General features: G+C 39.6%; 1 protein-coding gene across 5 annotated transcripts in view; it reads left to right on the forward strand.

Moving 5' to 3' along the window:
• The first annotated feature begins 1119 nt into the window (after positions 1-1119).
• LOC132907418 (uncharacterized) overlaps positions 1120-18019 on the forward strand; it is a 46437-nt gene continuing 29537 nt past the window's right edge. For 3 of the 5 annotated variants that reach the window (XM_060960508.1, XM_060960511.1, XM_060960510.1), the window contains exon 1: positions 1121-1444. The gene's annotated coding sequence lies outside the window, so the exon portion shown is untranslated. Of the gene's footprint in view, positions 1445-4367; positions 4583-18019 lie in introns of those variants that run through there. The other 2 variants (XM_060960512.1, XM_060960509.1) reach the window with 2 other exon arrangements.

An 18019-nucleotide genomic window follows, 5' to 3' on the forward strand; every position in this document is an offset into this window, starting at 1 on the left:
CCGAACCGGAATAATAGAACGGCACGAGGTGACAGCTCGTTACGAGGTTCCACCTTTTTTCCTTTTACCTTTGAAACTTTACGACCGAGTGGGATCGTGACTAATCCTACCCTGGGGGAGCGTGCGCCCCTACTATGCACTAAATCCACAGAGAGGACTGCATCGATTCTGGCGCCCTGTCTCTCTCTCGATTTTCCACCCTTTACTCATCGTTCGTATTTCTTTTATTCGCTTTCTATTTTATTTTATCTGCCGTTCGATTCTATCTTTCCACGTTTTTTGTTTTTAGTTTTTTATACGCCAGCGAGCCGACGAAAGCATTTTGCAATTTTTCACCAGGAATTTTTGCACGAGGAACGGAGAAATTTGGGGAAGCTGCGAAAGATGACGACGACCAGCTTTGTTCTTATAACGGTAGAATAATTAGCAGTATGAAACGAGTATCTGAGAAGTGAAATTAACCAACATGACTCTTTATAGACGTCTCAATTATTATTATCCGAGTAGATGATTATTATTTATACATAGTATTTACGTGCGTGTATGTTCATTGCAAGAAAATGGTATAAACATTCGTAAATTAAGAGGAATTTGTAAGAGGAAGCTTTTAAGAAATTGTAACATTCGATGCACTTTTTTTTGCTTTCCTATATCTACGAAGCTAATATTCTAACAAAAGCTGCGAAGTTGCGATAAAAGAGCGCTATACTTGCAAACTAAAAGGCGAGAGCAAATTTAATTTCGATAGCAAAGCGATGGTTTCAAGTAAAAGTTCAAAATTGTCGGTCGGAAGAATCAAAGATCCCTATATCCGCCAAATAAAAGCTAAAGAAAGCAGATTTATCCACTAAAAAAAACCTCGTCTCAACGATCAAGTGTAACTTTCAAGTTTCAAATCTCAGAACTGGTGATGGAAAAAATCGACGAACCCTGTATTTACAAAGCAAAAGAATAATAGACTAAATTGTAGCCTTCGGTAGTTACTTGAGCGTATAACTGGGACGCTGTTTTCAGGTAAAATTTCAAACTTGGCGGTGAAAGTGCGAAGAAAGATTGTGCCGGTGGCCCGAAGCTGGCGAGACTGCATCCCTGGCTGGGAAGTAGGCAGTAGGTAAGGGCAGAGCGAGGAGCGTGTGCGCGGTGGATGGAGTGCGAGCATGAGTAGGACGTGGGTCGTCGTGTGTCGCTGCAGAGGGCCGAGAGAGCGTGTCTCCTGCGGAACACAGCTGGCACGGACCGTCAAGATGTAAGCTGACGGGCAGAGAACGCGTGTGTGACGGTACGCCGCTGGCCCAGGCCGAGAGAACGTGCCACGAGGAAGAAGAAGAAGAAGAAGAACAGGGAGAGATACGATCTGAAACGGGCCGATCCGGGAGGATGAAGTAGAGCGGGAACCAGGGATCGATTGCTTCCCGATTGTTGGCATGGAGGACACGACACTGGGGTAAGTAGTAAGACACAGAGCTGGGTTAAGCCTGATGGCTATCCGTTCTCTGCTTAAAGGGGTGCGTTTGGTTTCTACGAAAAATTCATTACTCGTCGAAATCCTATTAACAATTCCGCGTCGTTTGTCGGTATTCGTATTTCGCTGTGTTTATCGATAGCATCTAGTTATTCATATTGGGTTGTGTTCATCGTAGAGGCCAGGATTCGACGATCGATGCGACCTACCACAGATCCCAGCGATCTATCTTTCTGTGGCTAGCGTCGGCTGGCTTCGACGTCGAGGCAGCGATTCGTTGCTCGCACCACCGCTCCAACCCACCCCCTTAGACACGCTCGAGGTCATCGTTGCCCCCAAACTGAGCCAGGATACCATTGCTCGATCGTTGCCAGTTCATTCTGCTCCCGTTTCATTCCTCTCTCACGGCAGATTTTCCCTTTCAAATCTAATGATCGTTGGTGATCAAGTACGTGCCTGGAGACTGGAGTATTCGTGTCGGCGAGGATGTACTACCAACGACGATGACGACGAACAGCGAGTTCTCTTGCAAGAGGGACGAATACGGGACATCGTGGTAAACGCTGGGAAGCCAACACGGTTGCGTTAATAAAGCCGTCACGGCTTTCCCTCGCAGCGCAAGAAAGAAAAAAAGCGAAAGAAAAGTTGTTAGCAGCTATTTACCTGAGGGCTCTAACCGACCCCTACAGTTTTCGAGATCGTCGCCGCTCCGTAGAAGGCTTGAACGCGTGCTGGTCTCGTTCGCGCCTTCGTTTCCTCTTTCTCGAGACTCCGCGTCCTTGTGATCGTGATGGTCGTTCATGCTTCATCCGTAAGGCCTTTTTAGACGAGGAGAAAGGACTGCTCGAAACGAGAGAGGCTTCCTCTTTGCCGATCGTGTCCTTCTTTATCTGCACAAGAAACACCCCTTCCCCCTTTTTCTCTCTTTTATTTCGCGTTTCAAACACGCGAAAAGCGGGTCGTTTGAAAAAAAAAGGTCTTCGTCTTGGTCGTTCTCTTTCTTGTTGCCGTTCTGCCCCTTTCCCCTTGGTCGTTTCTGCTCGAAACGAAAGCTTTCTCGTTAATGTCCAACACCCTGGCTCCCTCGACCCCTCGAAAATCGTTCGTCATTCGTCGGGGGACGCGAAACGTTGTCTGTTCGTCGCGTGTCCTGAAAGCGTGCTCACCTCTCCGCGTGAATAGTCGATGGGGTTTCACGAGGCTATCGAATAACGGGGCTCGTCGAAGTACGTCAATGGGTTAAGGAGGAACTTAAAGCAACCCTTCTGCTTCGAGGAATAACCAGCCAACGCTCCGACGCGTCTTTTCATCGTAATTCTTATTCCAGTCAAAGAGAAACATTCGACGAATCGACGAGTGCACCTGTTCCACTCGTTTGAGTGCACGCAAAGCCAAGGATTTGCACGGAGGAACGAGTGGCCGTGCAAAGAAGTCAAAGGTGGAAGGAAAGACGGTCGTTATTTAAGACTGTGAGTCGGCGAAAGGTCACGGAACACGGGTGAAACGAAGCGTTCCTTGAACAGTAGTCGAGTCTTCTTGAGATATGAAAGAGAAGAGGATGCGTTGCCGCGAGAGTTGGGTGCGGCTACAATATTAATAGGCGTCGATTCGAAAAGAGGTTGCTGCCGCCCAGTTCGATTTGACTAATCAACGCTGATTGATCGCGTGGAACAGCGAAGAAAGAAAACGAGTTGCAGTTTTCAAAATAGCCAGGACACGCTTTTATGTTTGATATATCTGATCGATTTCACTGTCTGCTTCAGATCTTATATCAGTGAGACGGAGTATGACGACACGGACAACATGTGGAGGTGATCGAATGCGAATGAAGAGAGAGAGTTAAGGCCTCTTAACTCTTTCAAGACTCAATCCTAATTTAGATTGCGAGGAAAATATCCTCTTATTAATTATTTATTATTGAAACAGATATTCTTTCGCGTTCCTGCGTTATAATATGAAACTTAAAGCCAGCTCTCACCCAAGACAAATACGTTTATCGTTTAATTAGTGGATAACTCGTTGAAGTACAACTTAACGTTAAAACAGAAGGCGTGAAAGGAACTTGGCTAGAAACAGAATCAACGACAAGGATATTAAGAAACTGGAACGCAGCAAGAACGTTTGAAGAAACTTAAACTCTTGCAGGATATTAAGAGATATTTTGGAGAACTTTCTGTCGTCAGATCGAGCAAGAGATCTATACGTAAATTAAGGCGTAAATTAAGCGACGAAAGAATTCGCAGCGGCGATGCTTTCGCTCCGCGCATTCTTTAAACCGCGACGGGCAAATGAAATCTCGATGAGGTTGGTTTCAATTGAAATATCTCGAGGACAAACGGCACGAAGAATGCTCGGATTTTCTCCAATAACGGCCACCGTCGACGGTGATAAATTTCACGAAACAGCTGCTACGCGATCGTATCATTTTAAACCGCATCTATCATAAGAGAAAGAAATTGAAATTCCAAGTGAAAACGATCTAGCGAGTAAACGCATGGTCCGCTTCGATCCGTTTAAAAGGATCGGCGTTCGAGAACTGTGACGGAATTAGCCCGACTTTTCCCGATATTACGCCCTATCGACGGATTTTCAACCATCGACGCATTCCTGACCTGGATTAAGTTCCCATCCACTCGCGTTCAAACGATTCCCGCGATTCGACGAAAATAAACAAGCGTAGTAACCGAGTATCCAAAGAGGCAATCGCATCGTACGAGCCGTTTAAGAGGTGGAAACGAATCAGAGACATTCAGAGTTGTGGCCGCGTCATCGAAAAGTGTATCCAACGATCTGTAGCATCTGTATTTCGTTATTTCTATTTCGTTAAATGTACGACTCGTCGTATAACGGTGGAAACAAAGAAAAACGAAAGACTTGGTTCTGTGTACATTGCGCGAACGAATCTGACGAGCCAACGTCACGCTAACACGCGTCTCGCTCGCATCAGCGAGATTCCACGCGACCCGGAATCCGCGTCAGTGCGTGTTTCTGGTGACGCTCGACAGCAAGAACAATGAATTCGTTGATCCGTCATCAGTGAGGTGGATCAATGACGAACGAGTCAGTCGGACGATTTTCATCTTCGTCGGTGGAATCGATTGCAAGTTACCATCGCGACAAGTAAGAACTTCATCGAAACAACGAGAAAATTGGTCATCCTGGTCATCCTTCGTTTATCCTATTTCTTCCTTTTTCTTCCTTTTTCCTCGACAGCGAATCGTTTTCACACGGTGGATCGTTTCTCGTCGAATGACTGATAATTAATCTTTCGTCGCGCCGAGGCCAGAGGAAATTGAATCAAGATCGAACAAAGGTTCTTCATATTCGTTGTTTCTTTTCCTTTTTTCTCTTCCAGTTCTTTTCATTGGTTCCTTTTTTTTCTTTCTTTTTTTCGTAGATAGACAGAGAGAGAGAGAGAGAGGGAGCATTGGTTGCGGAGGATCGTCACGGTTGATCGCGGTGTTACGAAGCTGCGTCGCGATAAAATCGATTCCCCCGGAGCGTGCGAAAAAATATCCGGATGGGATCGGAATTTTGAAAGCCGTCCGAGCAGGAGGACGTTTATAAATAAACGGAACGCGTCGGTTTTGCTGCGCAAACCGTGAGGAACTTCGCGTCCAACGTCGCTTTCCTATAAAATTTATCAAACGTGGCTGGTCATTTCTTGGCATCTAGGAAATATGCTTGAATAATATATGCATACATCTACATACGTATGTGTGGAACGAGGAAGGGATACCAATAAGGAGATACTAATATAGATTGTCCTGTTTCGCGATGACACGCTTCCAATTCACCGTCCATTAACGCGTATCGTTGCTCTGCGCCTGTTCCTACGAGCAGAAGATACCTCCAATTTACGCTTCACGAGTGACGAGGCAAAACGCTGTACGGATATGAGTCAGCCTGATTACTTCTATACCGAGTGATTCTTTATTTTCTAATCATTGATCGTTCAATTGAGTGCAATTGAAGAAGTGCAATGTAAATAGAAACTCGTTTCATTCACTAAATATCATAAGGATCATAAAAAGAAGAAGAAGCAGGTATATGCATTTTTATAGCATTAAATTTCCTATAAATGCATAGCAATTCATAATTTGATATTCAGACTAATTACTGTTTCCGGCAGTGCTGGAATAGATGGCCTTATTTTTGTTTTTTTTATTTCATTTTTCATGAACGCAATTGAAGAGATGGAACATAAGTGGAAACTCCTTTCACTCATTAAATATTAGAAGAGTTGTAAGAAGAAGCAGGTATATGCATTTTTATAGCATTAAATTTCCCATAAATGCATAGCAATTCATAATTTGATAGTCAGACCGATTACTCTTTCTAGGAATACTGGAATGGATGGCCTTATTTTTGTTTTTTTATTTCATTTTTCATGAGTGCAATTGACAAGATGGAACATAAGTGGAAACTTCTTTCGCTAGTTAAATATTATAAAAATTATGAGCAGAAACAGGTATACGCAGTTTTATAGCATTAAATTTCTCATAAATGCATAGCAATCCATAACTTGATAGTCAGGCTGTTTACTCTTTCTAGGAGTACTGGAATACATGGATCTACTTCATATTTTATGAATGCAATTGAACAAATGGAACATAAGTACAGATTCGTTTTACACGCTGTATATTACAAAGAGTACTACGTCTTGGATAGTTTACATGGTTTTGCATATTTTTGCAACTTTAAATTCCCCATAAATGCATGAAAAATGCAAATAAATGCAACGACGGTGATTCTTACTTTTATTAAACTGTGGATATTTAAACTTTCAGAGAGAATTTAAATGTGCAAGAATTCGCAAAATGTACAGCGACGAGTTAAAATATCCAAATAGAATTTATAATAATATTTCAAGCGTAAAATAAATTCCAACCCAGGTTTCGTTTTTTTAATTGCATTCATGAGAGTACGTGTTCGCATAAACAATCGCAGTCTAATCAGTGCGACGGAAACTTGTCGCAAATACCATTCCTATTGTAACCAAAATTTTGTCTGGCCCATGAATCACACGGAAGATCACGTTCCCTTGAAAGATCAGATTAAACAAGACTCTACTTTCTCTTTCTCAAAGGTGCATTTCTCTTCTGATCCATGATCTACGATCGTAATCCCCAAGGTGGCATTTTTTCTTCTCTCTGTCGTCGTAGAACTGGGTTGTTGAATGTTTAAACGCGCTATTAACGATCGGGTCGATGATAGAAATCGGAGAATTTACAGTAGGGCCCCGTATAATGTGGTGCATCTTCTTTTATAAATATCAGAGCACTTGCAGAAAGTGAGAGTATCTTCTTGAATAATACACTGTTTAAGAGTTATTGTTAGACTTGGCATTTTTACAAATCTATAGTCTAAAAGATTCAACCTAAATAGAAAGTTGTTCTATATTTACTAAATATTATAACGAATGTTATATTTTGCGCTTATTTACAGTGGTTGACAAAAGGAAGTTTTAGAGGCCGAGCAGTAGAAATAAACACCACAATATTAGAGAAAGAAGTTATAATCGACTTATAATTAGAAGGAAGTATAAGGGTGCGTTCAAACACTTTTTTGCCAGCCATAGAAATCCACGATCTACTCCGAACAAAACCAATGAAATTTACAAATGTTTCCTGTAACACGCGTAACATATTCGTAAAAGGTATCCACAAGAGTTTCGATAGTGTCGCGAGCCTGTGTATCGTAATGTATGTGCTGTAATGTAACCGGAGTGAATCTCTCGAGTTATAGGGTTGTACTATTGTCGTTGATGCGTTTCGAAGAAAATGAGGGAGGAAGAGTTGGTGTAATAACCGATAGGAGAAAAATCGATGGGAAGTAGGACGGAATGGGAGAACGGAGACGTTCTTGTACAATATACCGGGGTTAAAGGTGAGGAAGCTAACGGGCGGCGAAACGACGAAGACCCCAGCGTTCGCCGTTTCATTATTCATCGGGCGCGGTTGTTCGTTTGGCTAGGTGGAACGATTATCGGTTATCGGCGGCTGGACTACTCCTTTCCACTTTATAAAAGAAGGAAGGAAATCGTGTGTCTGTCCGCGATATAGCTACGTGCACCTAACTAACGCCGTGTGTAACCGCTAACAAGGCTCTTCTATTTATAGCCACGGCGTAACGTCGCTTCGAGAGCCGCTCGAGCTCTCTGTTTTCCGATTTTCTCCGCAGCCACGACCTCGCTGGAACTGCACACGTCCGTAGATCCGAGAATAGAGCCGTCTAGTCTCTCTAGATGGAACGAATCTGGTCTGATAACGCCCCTGCTGTGTCCCTTCTTGCCGTCTACTTATCATCCCCTATTTGTCATACGGACAACCGCAGAGACGGTTATAAAGGAGATTCGTTAGAGGATGTGTCGCGAGGAACGTATAGAATGTTAACGACGGGTCCTTTTCAAACAGCGAATTGCCACAGAGAAAGATTCTTCGTGAAGCTATGGTAGTATTTCAGTAACTAGTCATAGATTGACTCCTCATTCGGTGTATCAGGCATTGGAACTTGATCGCGCATTTTTATGCACTTGCATGGGAAATGTAAAAGTGCAACAATGTGGATAATGCACACAAAATGCAAGAATACAAAGAATAAGTAAAATAGTTATCGGTAAAGTATCGTATTATTTTCTTTAGTTGGTTAAATCCTAGTAAAGTTAATAAAAATTTCATGAAAATTTGTGACCTAATTCGTGGTTAACATTTCTTAGAAAATTCTGACAAATTTTACTTCGTTTAATATTTTACAGTTGCATAAGATATCGCTGTGATACTCGACTCTACGTTTAATGCAGCATATCAGAATTTATGTCTTTGCTTTTGAAAATGGAAACTATAATTGGAAGTATTCCACTGGATATCGATGGTTTAAGATCTAACGTGGAATGTAACTCCGACGTTGTTGTTCAAGGTATAAACCCGAGTAGTTCCACTTTACACTCGAATCGAGTGCAGTTTTAGTACAGACCCGGCCAATAGTGGTGAGCTATTGCTTGAAACCGGCGTTATCAGGAAATGCAGACCGAAGCACCAACAAAATCGTCTCGATGTTCGTCTGAATGGCTATTAGACCTATCTTAGTTCCTTCTCCTCTCTCACTCCTCGTCAAGCTTGATCTTCCTTTAAGATAGATAGGACTTTTCAACTATTGGCACTATTCCATGATCTTGCAACCACTCCGTACACATTAACTATCCTTTGTGCATGTACTTTTCTCAGTGTCGTTGACCTTTTGACAATGTGGCAAGATAAGAATGTAGAATGAACTACTCTCAGAAAATAATTATCTTTCCGACTTCAAAGTTTTCTGCGTCTCTGGTATTGGAGATGTGATGATTCGGTAAAAGTGAAATATTAAAATATTGTATTTGAGAAAGTATTAAAATATTTGAATATTTCTGAAATAATTTCTGTATAATACGATACGTTGGAAGTAATGCAAAATCATTATATTATTACTTTAGTATTATAGAATAATATAACATAATTATATTTGTATTTACTTTTAGAAGGTAAATTATTTAAAAACATATCTACAGTATCTTTAACAATATTTTTTTCATAATCATTTAAGTCTTCAAAGACTTCGCAGTTTCGGTATCCAAAAAATACTGACAATATATTTTATCTATATTCTAGATTCGAGAGGATCTCTTAGTACGACGATCAGTACGACAAGAGCTTGAGAAGCTCAAATATTCACGATAATACCGATCATCTGAACGCTCCTTAAGAATTTAAAAAATTAAGTCTCGTGCTAGCTTCAAACACAACGAAAAATCACAGTGTTCCTGCCGAAGTACGATAGACTGGATGATTTCCCTGCAAAAAAAAGGAGAGAAACGTAGAACTAGAGTTGAATAGGGAACACAAAGGGAGTTCTACCTGGTCTAGACAAATGTAACTGAAAAACGAACGCCACAGACCGTGAGGTAATTCCTTTGAACTTGTCCGTCAAAAAAACAGCCTCCGCAAACACGGTCGGCTCGGTCACGTTTTCGAACTCGATCCCAGATCGGTGTGTGTATTCCCGTCTCCGAGACAAACGGAGCACGAAATTGCGTTCGAGAGGTCCAAAGGATAGGCTGAACGAGCCGACACTCGTTTCAGTAGTAGAGGTCGGCGCTGGTTAGACACGCGTCTGATGATTCACTTGTTTCACTGCATGCTGAAGGAAATTTTACTATAAGTTCAGACTCTAGTTGATTTAAAAAGTTTCCATTAATATCTTAGAGCGATGTTTGGTTATTGGCATGTGAAATGTGGAAACGAAGACGAATAGGCAGAGAAATTTGACATAACTTTAGACTTTTAGACGATTTGACCAGTTTCTGTTACTGTTTTCTAAGAAAGGAAGGTTCTAAGGTCTGTTTAGACGTTAAACACGCGGTAGTTGGACAATTAGGAAAGGATAGGAAAAATTAGTCTTTCCTTTTGGGTTTGTTTAACTGGATATTGAAAGAAATTGTATGTAGCTTTAGAATTTAAATGATTCGAAAAGCTTCTGTTACTATTTTGGAAGGTTTCAAGGCATATTTACTTGTTATGCATACGTGGTATGTGAAATATTTGAGGAAAAATAGGGAAAATTGGAGAAGGTTTGAGTATCATTTGTTTCAGTGAATGCTGAAAGAAATTTTAATTTAAAAGCTTGCGTTACTACTTTGCAGGGTTTTAAGGTATGTTTAATTATTGATGTGTAAGTATACGGTACTTGGAAAATTTAACGAAAACTGAGGAAAATTAGATGCAGGCTTGAGCGATAACGAGACAAATATTTTACGTCTGTTTAAGCTTCGGATGATTTAAAAAGCTTCTGTTACTACCTTGTTCGAGGCACGGTTATTTGCCATAACATCATTTGTTTCACTGAATCGTGGAAAAACAGTAGCATAAGTTGAGACTTTCGATGATTTAAAAAGTTTCCTTTAGTGCTTTGTTGAAGTTACGATCATTTGGTATAACATCGTTTGTTTCACTGCGTATTGAAAGAAATTTCATATAAGTCCAGGCTTTAGGTGATTTAAAAAGTTTCTTTCGCCACTTTGGAAAGTTTCGTATCATGTTTGGCTATTGGTATGTGACATTTGGAAAATGTTACGAAGAAAATAGTGTTACATGCGTGTCTGAGCGTCGTCTGTTTCACTGAATGTTGACAGAAATTTCATCTAGACTTTAGATGACTTAAAAGCTTTCTGTTATTACTTTGCAAAGTTTCAGGGCATGTATAGTCATTGATATATGTAATTTTGGTAAATTTGGAACAACAGGGAAAATAGTGACAAAGTGGGCGTTGGTTTGACTCAATAATTAATTATACGTATAAATATATTGACTTTGCACATAATCCACTCGTATCGCAAAATTTTATTGCTTTCAGTTATATGTTCTTTTATTGCTTTTCAGTTATATTCAGTTATATATAATTCCAAATTCGTCGTATTTGCTCGAGTAACAAACAAACTCGGTTAATTATCAAAATTCAATCGAGAATGAATTATTGTAGTAGTCGTTTATAATTCAAGCGGTGATTATAGCAGAGGCAACGATAAATTATGGGCGGCTTGGAAGGATGGAATGGAAGAACGAATGAAAACTTTGGTAAAATGGCCCGCCTTCGCTGGAATCCAGACGAAATCTATCGTAGTTCCGTTCGGCTTCCGGCCAAATTCTCCAACTTTAAGGATATTACTAGCCCGATAGCCGGATCGTCGTTCACCCTTTCCAACTTTCCTTCCTTATTTCGAGATCCCTTCCACACCAATTTTCCTCTCTGTTTTCCCTCTCGAACGTCATCGAATTTCCACCGGTGAAGATTGACTCGAGAGGAGACGAGAAATCGATCATATTCGACCGGTGGAAGACAGACCAGAGGTTTGAAGAACTTGAACGAAAATTCCCAGAGCACAGTTGCCTGAAAAGCCGTATTTCCTAACTAAAATCCAATATTTCAAGTTTAACGTTTCAAAAAAGATTCGTTCTTTATCGTCTATACAAGGGTCGACATTGACCACGAGAGGAGAATCTTAAAAAGATGGCCATTGTTCGCACCTGCTTACTTGCTTATATTTAAAAGTGTCTCTGAAAGAGCGAAAAATGTTATCGGTATTTACGCGAAATGTGATAAAAAGTGACACCGGTCAGACTTACCAATGTGTAACCACTTAATCTTCGTTGGTTTCACCTACTGATCCATCTACGAAATAATTCTTTGGAAATTCTGCTGATAAATCAATCGAAGTTGCGAATGGAGCAAACGCGAAGCACCGCAAGATCGTTGCTACATGCGCGCAGCAACCCAAAACACGTTCATCAACTTTGCACCTGCATGCATGTGCTATAAAGGTTGCCAACCCGGTTTTACTTTCGTCAATTAATACGCAGACAAACACCGAGTGCAATTCGTGACACTCAGCATATACATATATGGATACAAACTTGGCGAGCGTATTGTTGGCCATTGTTCTCACGTAGCAACAATCTGGTTGTACTTCGGATTTGCTCGATTTGAAACTTCAATTGATTTATCAGCAGAATTTCCCAGGAATTACTCGGTCGATATGGATGAATAATTATTGTTCCGTAGACAGATGAGAATTTGAACTCGTCTAAAGCTATTTCTTTCTTTGTATCTACGCTAGGACCGTTTCTTAATATCTGTCTTTTATGAACGATATAATTGTGTTTTTTTTTATAATTCGCAGAAATATCCAGTCGCTCTGATCGATTTGTATATTGTGACAGTATCGTGGCTCCTACGGTAACGTAACCGCCACCCAAATTTAATTTACACGGCGATCAACGTGTCACGTCTACTGCGTTATTTGTACCATTTTACACCCAATTCTGCTTCTTTTTATTGTTAACAATTTTCTTAAGTTCGAGGCAGACATAAAGGATCGTTGTCGATACGAATAATTTTCGATCTTAATATACAGGTATAGTGCACGGTATAGCACATTAGGGCTTCTCTTGAAAGTTTAAAAATTCTAATAGTTATACATAAAGAATGCACGCCTCATAGATTTCAACGATCTTGAAATATATCGTCAAGATCAAGATTCGGAATAACTTTCTCCTATACGTGTAACCGGCGATCGGTTTTTGTTACCGAGATATTCACAAAAAATCTTCGATTAAATTTAGTTCCCGTTACGCTTCATTCCATTGCACATAAATGGCCGGATTTTTATATAGCCCAATCTAAACTTAACTCATCGGTGCTAATCATCTGTGCTATAAATAAAAGGCGATAAATGAATGGATTATAGGTTGGGGTTAGATGTTAGATTAATATCCGGCCAATAACGCTGGCATCACTTCATTTTTATTTTATGCGATTTTTTAAGTACATCGTAGATTCCATTGCTACATTCATCATTATTTATACATATATACTGCCAAACGTATCTTTATGTATAACTCAAAAACTAAGACTATCTATCGACTGTAATTATTGGTATGTACGTGATGGATAGACAGATAAAACACGGTACAACGTTTCATTATCGATAGATTCATTGAAAATCATCTTACAAGCATCACCTGCCGTTCCACGATTCATTCGTTTTTCTTCTTCATTTACACTATATTGAGAACGATTATATCCCTCGTCGATAAGTTAGGTCGAGGCTGGGGACCATATAAACAGTTAGCTGTTGCCACCTCTTTGAAAACTTTGAAAAGCGCGTATTTAAAATGTGCGGCAAAAAGTAAGCGACGACGAGTATATTCGTGAAACGTAGAGTATGTTTGGCTGTTATATTATAGAATTAAGTTGTAACGAAACGACTGTTTCATTTTTTAATTTTATTACCGACAGGGCTCGTCCTAACGCAAAATATTGCCATTTCTTCGTGTATACTCATCAAAAACAGCTGACTGTATAAAGACGCTCGTCTACTCCAACGTGATCCCCGTAACGGTAACATAAATTGAGTTGTGGTGTTTCGCAAAGATCTTGGAAACTAAAACCGAGTGACAGTTATGTGAATAGGAAAAAGTTGTGAAGAACGTCGACCTCGACAACATATTTCAAGATCGTTGAAATCAATGAAGCACGGTCTCTTTCGTATAATTATCAAGATCTTGCTGCCTGTTAAAAGGATGTAACTAAGGACTAAAACTGTGACTCAAAGAACGGGGTCGGTAACAGGGTTCAAAAGGCAATCGAAACACGGAGAATACGTCGCCTAATCATCGTGAAAGCTTAAGATCTAAACTTCTCATTTAAGTATAATAGATACTAGGAACGCGTAACGAACGGAAGACAGGTTAGAGTGATGGTAATTTGACTCGAGAAGCTGCAAAAGGAGAGAAAAGAAAAACATAGGAAATAAGCAGACCAAAGAGAATTTTAGCGAACAGGAAGGGATGCATTAAGTAGGATAATTAATCGGTAGAGTCGGTCGGAGCCTAAATGGGAGAGACAGAGAGAGAAAGAGAGTAAATGGTTCGAAGCGCATGAATAATATAACTTCGTAAATATAGTATAATAGTAGATATAGTAGGTGTCTGTAAATCAACTGCAAGTCTCGGCTGTGAGTATAAGTATATTCTAGCGAATAAAACATATTGTGATACAATTTACAAACTAACATAGATTTCTTACTAATGAAATCATAACATATAAGGGAAAAGAGAGAATCTTAAAAAAGAGAATCTTACGTTGGCCCGGAGATGACGAAGTCGGTTGTAAAGAGGACGACCTCTGGATACGACCGAACGATTGATTTACCAGGAGATTGGAAGAAGCAAAACAAGACACCGTGAAAGAGAACATTCACCAGCGAACTCTTTCTCGCTCTTCGACTTTTCCATCCAGTTTCATCGTGATACTCCGCCGAGCTAATTTTCCACTCGTTCTCCGACAATGTTCTATAAAATGAGTTTTCTCCTTTCGATCTCGTTAGACGATATATATATGTACATACATTTGCCAGTCGTTATTCGTAGTCGCGAATAAAGAGGGAAGATCTTGACATTTGACTTACACGTATTCTTCGAATATTTTATTCTCGATTTAATAGCGATTATCGATGAATTAAGATTGCTTATTAATTATTTATGGATCATTAAATATATTCCTTATCGAATACGACGTCATTCCTGCAAGGTTGACATTTTTCTCTCAACGAATTTAATTCATTGCAATGAAAATAGTGGCGCTAGATGTTCTATCGCTTTTGGAACTTGACTAATGTGACGATAATAGAGTTCCATGATAGCGCTAATGAAACTTTAAAATGTTAGACTGCCAATGTTTACGCGTTTGCGAGAAATCTATAAATATAAAGATATAAAGATTACAATATAATATGGAAAAATGTATAAAATATCGAAGCACGTGTTATAATATTTAATAGGCGAAATAAATCTCTGTCTGGGTTCCATTTTTCTTTTTTAAGTATGTTAATAAAGACGTAAGAACTGCTATAAGCGTATATGCGACATGACACAGATAACTTATTCGGGAAAAATGTCTACAAGCGTTGGAATACTTTCGTGAGCCTGTGTATATAGGGTCGTGAAAAAAAATCCATAATTTAAAGAGTTATAGTACACACTGGGAGGAATAAAAACGTTTAAATAAACATAGGTCCTAAAATCAAATCTTTCGATGAAAAAGCAACTTTTACTTTTTATCGGCGTTCGATATCCTAAGTTGGTCGCTTCCAATCGTATCGAACATCGAATTTACAACCATAAACCAATACCATCTCAAGTTATGTACGAATTTGAAAGATTTATTTTTCGATGTACAATTTCACGATTCTTCATTTTCTCATAGATATTATATCAAAATAATACGCTTTTCTCTACGTAATTCTCAAATTTTTACTTATAATTTTAAGTAACATATAACGCACTGAACTTTAAAAAAGAAAGGTATGTTGCGCCTCTTTTACGCTGTGTCTCAATGTTTTAGAACAACCGCGAAACTCAGGAAATTTTAATTGAAATTTCTTAATTCTCAAACGAATTTTTTCAAATTAATACAACATAGCCAGTAATGATGCGGAGGTGATCAGCCTTAATGATTGATTTTATGACCTACATTGATTAGACGATTTTCTAGTCCTCTCGGTGAGCGCTCCAACTGCTGTAAGTTGCAAAATCATTCCAAGGACCCTTCAGTATATTGAGACGGAAGAATGATGGTTACAAAATCATTGGAGCGACGTAATACAGGGTCGTGCGGTATGTATTTAACACGTTGAAGCATGAGATTCAGTCTGAGCCCCTCGAGACTTCGTTGCTAATTGGCTCAGCGTATCAACGACCTTTCTTACCCGCGAACTTCTTGTCCCTAACGTAGGTACGAGGAAAGAATAAGCTCGAAGCGGGCCAACTTTTTAATGGATTAACTCTCTACGAAGCTGCGGTTCGTTCCACCGACCCTACGATTTTGTTAATTAATTATCAGCCGAGAAACTCCTAATTGCCTTTTCTATCGTTTTTATAGAATCGTACGTTAACGCTTCCTCGTTATTCGACAAATCGACGCTTAACATAACTGCACGCGATTAAGGAAACAGAGACGAAACGAAGTACACGACACATTCCTGAGACTTATAAAGCACTTAGAATTCGGTTGCTGGAAATGTTAGCGAAAGTTCAAAGTTCGAATCAAAGTTCAAAAGTTCAATGTTTCAAATTTTCTACGAAAATTGCAGAGTCGTACGAAATTGCACCGTGTCGATCGGAAGATTACAGTGAAACTGCGTGTTCGATGATTAGCTTGCGAATGTTGCTGCTAATTAATAGTTTCACATAACTGGAGAAATGGAGCGCAAATGAAAAGGAGGATGTTAACAAATGGCCACTTCTCCACCTGCTGGCGAACGAAAAATTCTTGCGGCACGTTTCAGAGCGTCTCTCAAGCAGCGAAAGACGTTATCAGTATTTATCGGAAACGCGATGGGAAAGTTGAAAGGAACGAGTACAAAGACGAACAAGTGGCTTAATATTAAAACTGCCAATAGTTAACACGAAGCTATTTCTATCAAAACTAGTGAAAATGACTGGTCTTTAAAAAATACGTAATAATAGAATACTTTTATATTTTTCGATTTATTGCTGTTAAGGTTATTGCATGTATGTGAATACAAAGGAGCGTGTGGTAAATTGTAAGGTAGAAAATATATATTTATTTTGAATATTAAAGTGTAAGTACAGATTTTGGAATACAATATGAGCTGGTCCAGATCAGCAGGCTAGCAGTGTTACTCTATGACTGAAAAACCCTGAAGCCTACGTTGCATGTGTACCGTTTATGGTTTGCCTTCAACGCAGTCTTTTGTCTATGCGCTGTCGACGGCTTCAGTGCTTGAGAAAACTACAGACCAGATGTAGAGTTTTCTTAGAAGTGGCGACCACTTCAACAATTACTTTCTTACAGAAGCGATTCCATGTTACGTAGTACATTTTTAGTATTATTAACGATGATCCCTAAAATGATCCCTAAACGAGGGTTGGCACGTTTATAAAATTGTAGAACCAGTCGTTTTCACTGGTGTGGTATTTCTAGCGTTAACATCTAGCGATCTATCGATCGATCTGGAATTTTCCTGATAACTGATATCGTCATATCGCATGATACGCAGTACAAATTTTAAAAACGTGTGGCAAGTTGTACGAAACTAGGAAACTGGTTGATTGGGGTTCGATAAACAGACCGTAGGACCCTTTTACACTTTGATAAGTACCAAGTATTTTTACTGCTATTGGTATAAATAGCCTTAATACAAAATTATGTTCAGTTTGAATACATAAAAAACAAAATAAAATTCATTGTATTATTCTTTTAGTTATCGTTGCAAAGGTCATTAGATCATATATAAAAATATAGCACGAAGTAGGAATTTTAAAATAAAATTGTAAAACCAATCAATTTAACTGGTGTGGTAGTTCTAGCGTTAATCTTCGTTTTCTTCAAATTCTCATCCACCTATGGAATAATAATTATTCATCCATACCGACCGAGTAATTCCTCGGAAATTCTGCTGATAAATCAGTTGAAGTTTCAAATCGAACAAATCCGAAGCATCACCAGATTGTTGCTATGTGAGAACAATGGCCAACAATACGCTCGCCAAGTTTGTATCCATATATGTATATGCTGAGTGTCACGAATTGCGCTCGGTGTTTGTCTGCGTATTAATTGTCGAAAGTAACACCGGGTTGGCAACCTTTGTAGCACATGCATGCAGGTGCAAAGTTGATGAACGTGTTTTGGGTTGCTGCGCGCATGTAGCAACGATCTTGCGGTGCTTCGCGTTTGCTCCATTCGCAACTCCGATTGATTTGTCAGCAGAATTTCCAAAGAATTATTTCGTAGATGGATCAGTAGGTGAAAACAACGAAGATTAAGTGGCTACACATTGGTAAGTTTGACCGGTGCCACTTTTCATCACATTTCGCGTAAATGCCGATAACATTCCTCGCTCCTTCAGAGACGCTTTTAAATATCCTGTGACGAGCTTTTTGTTCGTCAGCAGATGCGAAAAATGGCCTCTGTTTCGTTTGTACTGCGTATTGTAATGGTACT

This window comes from Bombus pascuorum, chromosome 5 (assembly GCF_905332965.1).
Source record: "Bombus pascuorum chromosome 5, iyBomPasc1.1, whole genome shotgun sequence".
Classification (NCBI taxonomy): domain Eukaryota; kingdom Metazoa; phylum Arthropoda; class Insecta; order Hymenoptera; family Apidae; genus Bombus; species Bombus pascuorum.